The following is a 6,000-nucleotide window of genomic DNA, read 5'->3' on the forward strand; positions in this document are numbered from 1 at the left end:
CTAGCTGTTTATGTATGTGGTTATGATAGATTTTGGAGTTTTGGAAATTAATCAATACACCCTAGATTGTGGTGTTTATGTATATGCAATTGTAGATCCAATTCTTCTTGATTTTATATGTTTATTTTTGTTATTGCCGATTTGGAGGCAAGCTATTGGATTTTATGATTTCGTTCTAATTTGTATTTAGATATTCGTTTGAGTTTTAAATTGTGATTTTAGTTTCTTTTTGTTAATAATTTGGATTGATTTCATATTCGGTTTGGTTGTGGATTTGTTGTTTGAGCTGTGGTTAGAAATTTGTGATATTCGATTTGGTTTTCATATTAATTGAGGTATGCTTTTTCAGTTGAATCTGAGTATATTCGTGTTTTTTCTGTTTTTCACTGTAAAGTTCCAGTATAAGGTAGTAACACTGCTTGTTTGCTATGAAATCCTATTTCTAATGCATGTCTACCACTGTAAAGTTCCAGTATAGGGTAATAACACTGCTTGTTTGCTATGAAATCCTATTTCTAATACATATCTACCACTGTAAAGTTCCAGTATAGGGTAATAACACTGTTTTTTTGCTATGAAATCCTATTTATAATGCATATCTACCACTTTACAATCCTATTTCTAATGCATATCTACCACTGTAAAGTTCTAGTATAGGGTAATAACACTGCTTGTTTGCTATGAAATCCTATTTCTAATGCATATCTACCACTGTAAAGTTCTAGTATAGGGTAATAACACTGCTTGTTTGCTATGAAATCCTATTTCTAATGCATATCTACCACTGTGAAGTTCCAGTATAGGGTAATAACACTGCTTTTTTGCTATAAAATCGTATTTGTAATGCACGTCTACCACTGTTAAGTTCCAGTCTAGGGTAATAACACTGCTTGTTTGCTATGAAATCCTATTTCTAATGCACGTCTACTAGTGTTATTACCACATACTGGAACTATACAGTGGTAGACATGCATTACAAATAGGATTTCAGAGGAAACAAGCAGTATTAATACCCTATACTGGAACTTTACAGTGCTAGACGTGCATCAGAAATAGGATTTCAGAGGAAACAAGCAGTGTTATTACCCTATACTGGAACTTTACAGCCATTAATCAGAAATTTCAGTAAACTAGCGACTAAAATAATGATAGTAAATGTCTAAAATTTCAGTATAGGTTTGGTTTGTAAATGTCTTACCTTTGAATCGTTTTCTTGTTGAAATTATTCTCTGAAATTTTGTCTTGGTTTTGTAGGTGAGGTCAGTGTGTGGTGTTTGTTTTTGAAAGTATATCAAGCTTGGTTGTGGTTATGGAGTTTCGGTTTCGAGAGTTTGATGAAGACGATGACTGAAGGGACGTTTGGCAAAGATGGTTAATTGAAGTTGCTGGAAGTTACGGTTTTGTTTTCCATTTTTTTGGATAAAAGTTACGGTTTTCTAGATGGTTAAAATGTTTGGGCTTGTTTATAAATTTGGGTTGGGTTGATTTTGGGTGTCTTTTGAGTTTTTTTCTGTTGGGCTTATAAGTGGCAGCCTTGTAATATATAGTAACTTCAATACCAATTTGTTATTTAATAAATGAGTTTTGGGTGTGTTTATAAAGTGTTTTCCATATGGGGTTTTTTTATAATTTCAACACCCATTTTGGGTATATTAGTGAAGCTCCCAAAAAAGAACCCTTCATCTCCCAATTCCCACCTACTATCCCATCCCATGCCCTCCTTGAAATCAACTTTTTATGTAATGACCAGGCTGGGCTTCATGCCCAAATCCAAATTTGGAGGCCTAGAATTAGAGATGGCCCAAGTCCAAAATTTGAAGACCTGGATTTTGGACATGCCCAAGTCTAAATTATGGGCCAACCACAAACCAGACAGTTTTTAAATTTCCTACACAAAGATTGACACGTGGGATGCTGACTGTGAGCTGGTACTTTTTCAGATAAATTACTTTGTAACTTCCTCCTCCATTCAAATTTCCTACACAAAGATTGACACGTGGGATGCTGATTGTGAGCTAGTCTCTAAAAGCTTTGTAACTTCCTCCTCCATTCAAATAAATTACTTTGTTACTCTTTCAAAAAGTTTTCCTTTCCAAGTTAAGTTATTGTCCTAAACACTACCAACCATTTTCCAAACTTCTTCTCTCTTAATCTAACACCTAATGATAAAGATAACATAAAAAAACTTGGCCTTTGCTCTTGGCTGGAGCCAAACTAATATTCCCAACATGGCAAGCATCAAAGAAGCAAAAGAGCAACCACAAGGCCCAAAAGAAGCAGAGGCAGCAGAGGTAGCAGAAGAGACTGAGGCAAAGCCCAAGAAGACAGATATCTCTGGTTATTTACAATCGAACCATGGATATGGAGATGATGGCATTATTTCCTCAGGCCAGGCCAGAGAGACCATGGTTATTTACAATCGAACCATGGATATGGAGATGATGGCATTCTCTTAATTTATCTTTCTTATCAAAAAGGAAAACGTTATCATAAAATACCATGATTTATTTATTTATTTATAATAAATACCATTATATATATATATAATAACAGTATAAGAACATCTCCAATTGAAGTGTCAAATAATAGGATGAATAATATTATGTAGGGCTAATGACAAAACACATCATGAAGGTTTGAGATCATTCTCAATATGGATCATGGGGTTTCAATTTCATCAATTTACACCTCAATGTTTTCAAATCTAACCAATTTAAACATTCTGTTAAGTTGACCGTTTGATGAGACGTTAATTGATGACGTGTCAACTATGGGGAACCCACTTACTAACCAATCCCTAAAAAAAAATTATATAAAATAATAAAATAAGAATAATCTGAAATTAAAAATAAAAAAAAACTATAAAAATCCCAATCCGTTCCCTGCCCAACAACCCTACACCCCCTTGTTCCCCATCCCCTTAACTCAACCACCTCCACCACTGAGAAACATAGCAAGATGAAATCTCTGAATTCATATTGATGAAAATAAAACCTGACTCAAACAGAGCAGAAACTCATAATCACATGAAATACACAGATACAACATTTCCAACTGGTATCTCTTAAAATCCAAGTCCAAGTAAGCCATCAAATTTGGCTATTAAAAATGACTACATGCTCCTTGGTGGTCTTGATAAATTCCTGAAACAAACTACTAGCATCATTAAAGGGAAACAACCAACAAGAAGCTCCATTTATATGATTAAACCATCGCCCACAACCACCAAGTCGCACCAAACCACAACGCGATCCACCCCACCCCGATCATACAACCTTAGCAATAATCTCATCCCAGCAAAATCACAGAGAACAAACAAAAATACATAACCACACAAGGTGGCCCAACCCTTGCGAAACTATCTGGAGAATCACCCAACTCCTACGATACAATATGGGGAATCACCCAACCCTTGCAATATTATGATATAATTATAAACCCACAAAAAAATTGGAAGAATAATAATTACCATGACTGGCCATTGGTTTGCTAATTCTTGAACAAACCTCGGCTTTGGCGTCAAAGAGAATGCCGCTCTTGATCAAAATCCCAGCGACGTGGCAGTGGAGGCGAGCGAGGATTGAATCGACGTCGCTTTGGGGGCGGAGCTTGTAGACGGAGAGATTGGGGGTTTGGCATTTCTGGGATAGCGAAACGGTGTCGCGGAGGGTTTGAGAGATGGAGAAGAGGTGGATGGAGATAGGGTGGGAAGTAGGTGTCGGCGAGATGGGGTGGGGAACATTGGGGCTCTGGGTTGTTGGGCAGGGAAGAGGTTGAGTTTTTTTAAGTTTTATATTTCTAATTTTATATTATTTTATCATTATATATATGTGGATTGGTTAATAGGTGGGTCCCACAGTTGACATGTCATCAGTTAACATCTGACCAAACGGTCAACTTAACGGAAGGATTAAATTGGTCATATTTGAAAACATTGGGATGTAAATTAATGAAATTAAAACATCAAAATCTATATTGAGAATGACCCCAAACCATCAAGGGTCTTTTGTTATTACCCGCTATACTTTTCTACCTTGTCACTCTCAAGGTTTGCCCACCATAGTTTTGCCAAAGAAAGTTTAGAGATTTAAACAAAGTGCTGCCAAACAAAGAGTAGAGATTTTCTGGTTTCAAAACAGATTTTGCCAACAAAGTGTAGAGATTTAAATAAAGTGCTGCCAAACAAAGTGTAGAGATTTTCTGGTTTCAAAACAGATTTCTATTTCTTACACTCTTAATAACTTACAACAGAATTTATATACACATGGAAGGCTTGCTAATCAAGCTTTGTATTAATTACGAAAGGTAGCAGGGGACAGCACAATAGCTTTGTATTAATTACAATAGGTAGCATGGGGCAACATAATAGGTATTAGGGGGCAACTTGTGCAGCTGATGCAATTAATCTTCTTTTGGCTTCTTTTGACTTTTCAACTCATGGAGCTTTGCTCCCTTCTCCTAGAGTCATCAGCAATTAATGCAATCTCAAGACATTAACTAACGCTCCCCCTCAAGTTGGTGCAAAGATATCACACATGCCCAACTTGTCAAGTGAGTCATAGAAAACTCTACTTGATATGGCCTTTGTCAGAATATCAGCAAGTTGACCTTCTGAGTTTACAAACGGAAACTCAATCATACCATTCTCCAGTTTTTCTTTGATGAAGTGTCTATCCACTTCAACATGTTTGGTATGATCGTGTTGTACTGGATTATGAGCTATTTCGATATCAGCTTTATTGTCACAATATAGATTTGTGGCTTTCAACTGTTTAATTCCAAGATCTTTTAGTAATCTCTGTAACCAGAGCAATTCACATACTCCTTGAGCCATTCCCCTAAACTCAGCTTCAGTACTCGATCTAGCCACAACTCTTTGCTTCTTACTTCTCCAAGTGACTAAGTTGCCACCCACAAATGTAAAATATCCAGAAGTAGAACGTCTATTTGTGATGGACCTTGCCCAATTAGCATTTGTGTATCCTTCTAGATCCATGTGTGTATGTTTGGAGAACATCAGCCCTTTTCCAGGGGCAGTCTTCAAGTATCTCAATATCTGTATAACTCCATTCATATGTGCCTAACTTGGTTGATGCATGAATTGGCTTGCCACACTCACAACATAAGCTATGTCGAGGGTGCGTGTGGGATAGATAAATCAATCTCCCAACTAATCTTTGATACATTTCTTTATTAGTTGGAGCTTGGTCTGGATACATCCCAATTTGTGATTCTGTTCCATAGGTGTGTCAGCTGGCTTGCAATCTAGCATTTCTGTCTCTGTCTATAAATCTAACACATACTTTCTTTGGGATAGAAATATGCCATGTTTTGATCTAGCAACCTCTATGCCAAGAAAATATTGTAACTCACCCAGTTCCTTCATCTCAAATTCACTTGCAAGGAGTTTCTGTAGAGTCTGCATCTCTTCACTGTCATTACCGGTAACCACCATATCATCTACATAGATGATCAGGACCGTAAGTTTTTAATCACTACGCTTTAAGAACAATGTGTGATCTGAGTTACTCTGAGTGTACCCAAAGCGCTTCATGGAATTAGTAAATCTCCCAAACCAGGCTCGAGGTGACTGCTTTAGCCCATACAGAGATTTTTTCAGCTTGCATACGGTATTGGGATCGGATGTCATAGGAATCCCTGGTGGCGGATCTATATACTTCTTCTTGTAAGTCCTCGTGAAGAAATGCATTCTTTACATCATACTGCAGTAGTGGCCAATCAAGATTCGCAACCAAGGATATGAGAACACGTACAGTGTTGATCTTGGCAACATGTGCAAATGTCTCCTGGTAGTCAATTCCATATGTTTGTGTATACCATTTGGCTACTAATCGAGCTTTGTATCGGTCTATGGATCCATCAGCTTTGTATTTAATGGTGTATATCCACTGACATCCAACTGGTTTCTTCCCTTGTGGTAAAGGAACCATTTCCCATGTAGAATTCTTTTTCAGAGCTTCCATTTCAATTGCCATTGCT

The 6,000-nt window shown here is 37.0% G+C and overlaps 1 long non-coding RNA gene across 1 annotated transcript; it reads right to left on the reverse strand.

The window, feature by feature from the left end:
* Nucleotides 1–2,955: 2,955 nt before the first annotated feature.
* On the reverse strand, nt 2,956–4,191 carry LOC110760118 (uncharacterized). The gene is made up of 2 exons (XR_002527223.2): nt 3,470–4,191; nt 2,956–3,143 (listed from the first exon to the last, which is right to left on the reverse strand). It is a non-coding gene; the product is annotated as an uncharacterized LOC110760118 (long non-coding RNA).
* Nucleotides 4,192–6,000: the final 1,809 nt, after the last annotated feature.

This window comes from Prunus avium, chromosome 6, assembly GCF_965620075.1.
Source record: "Prunus avium chromosome 6, drPruAviu1.hap1.1, whole genome shotgun sequence".
NCBI classification, from domain to species: domain Eukaryota; kingdom Viridiplantae; phylum Streptophyta; class Magnoliopsida; order Rosales; family Rosaceae; genus Prunus; species Prunus avium.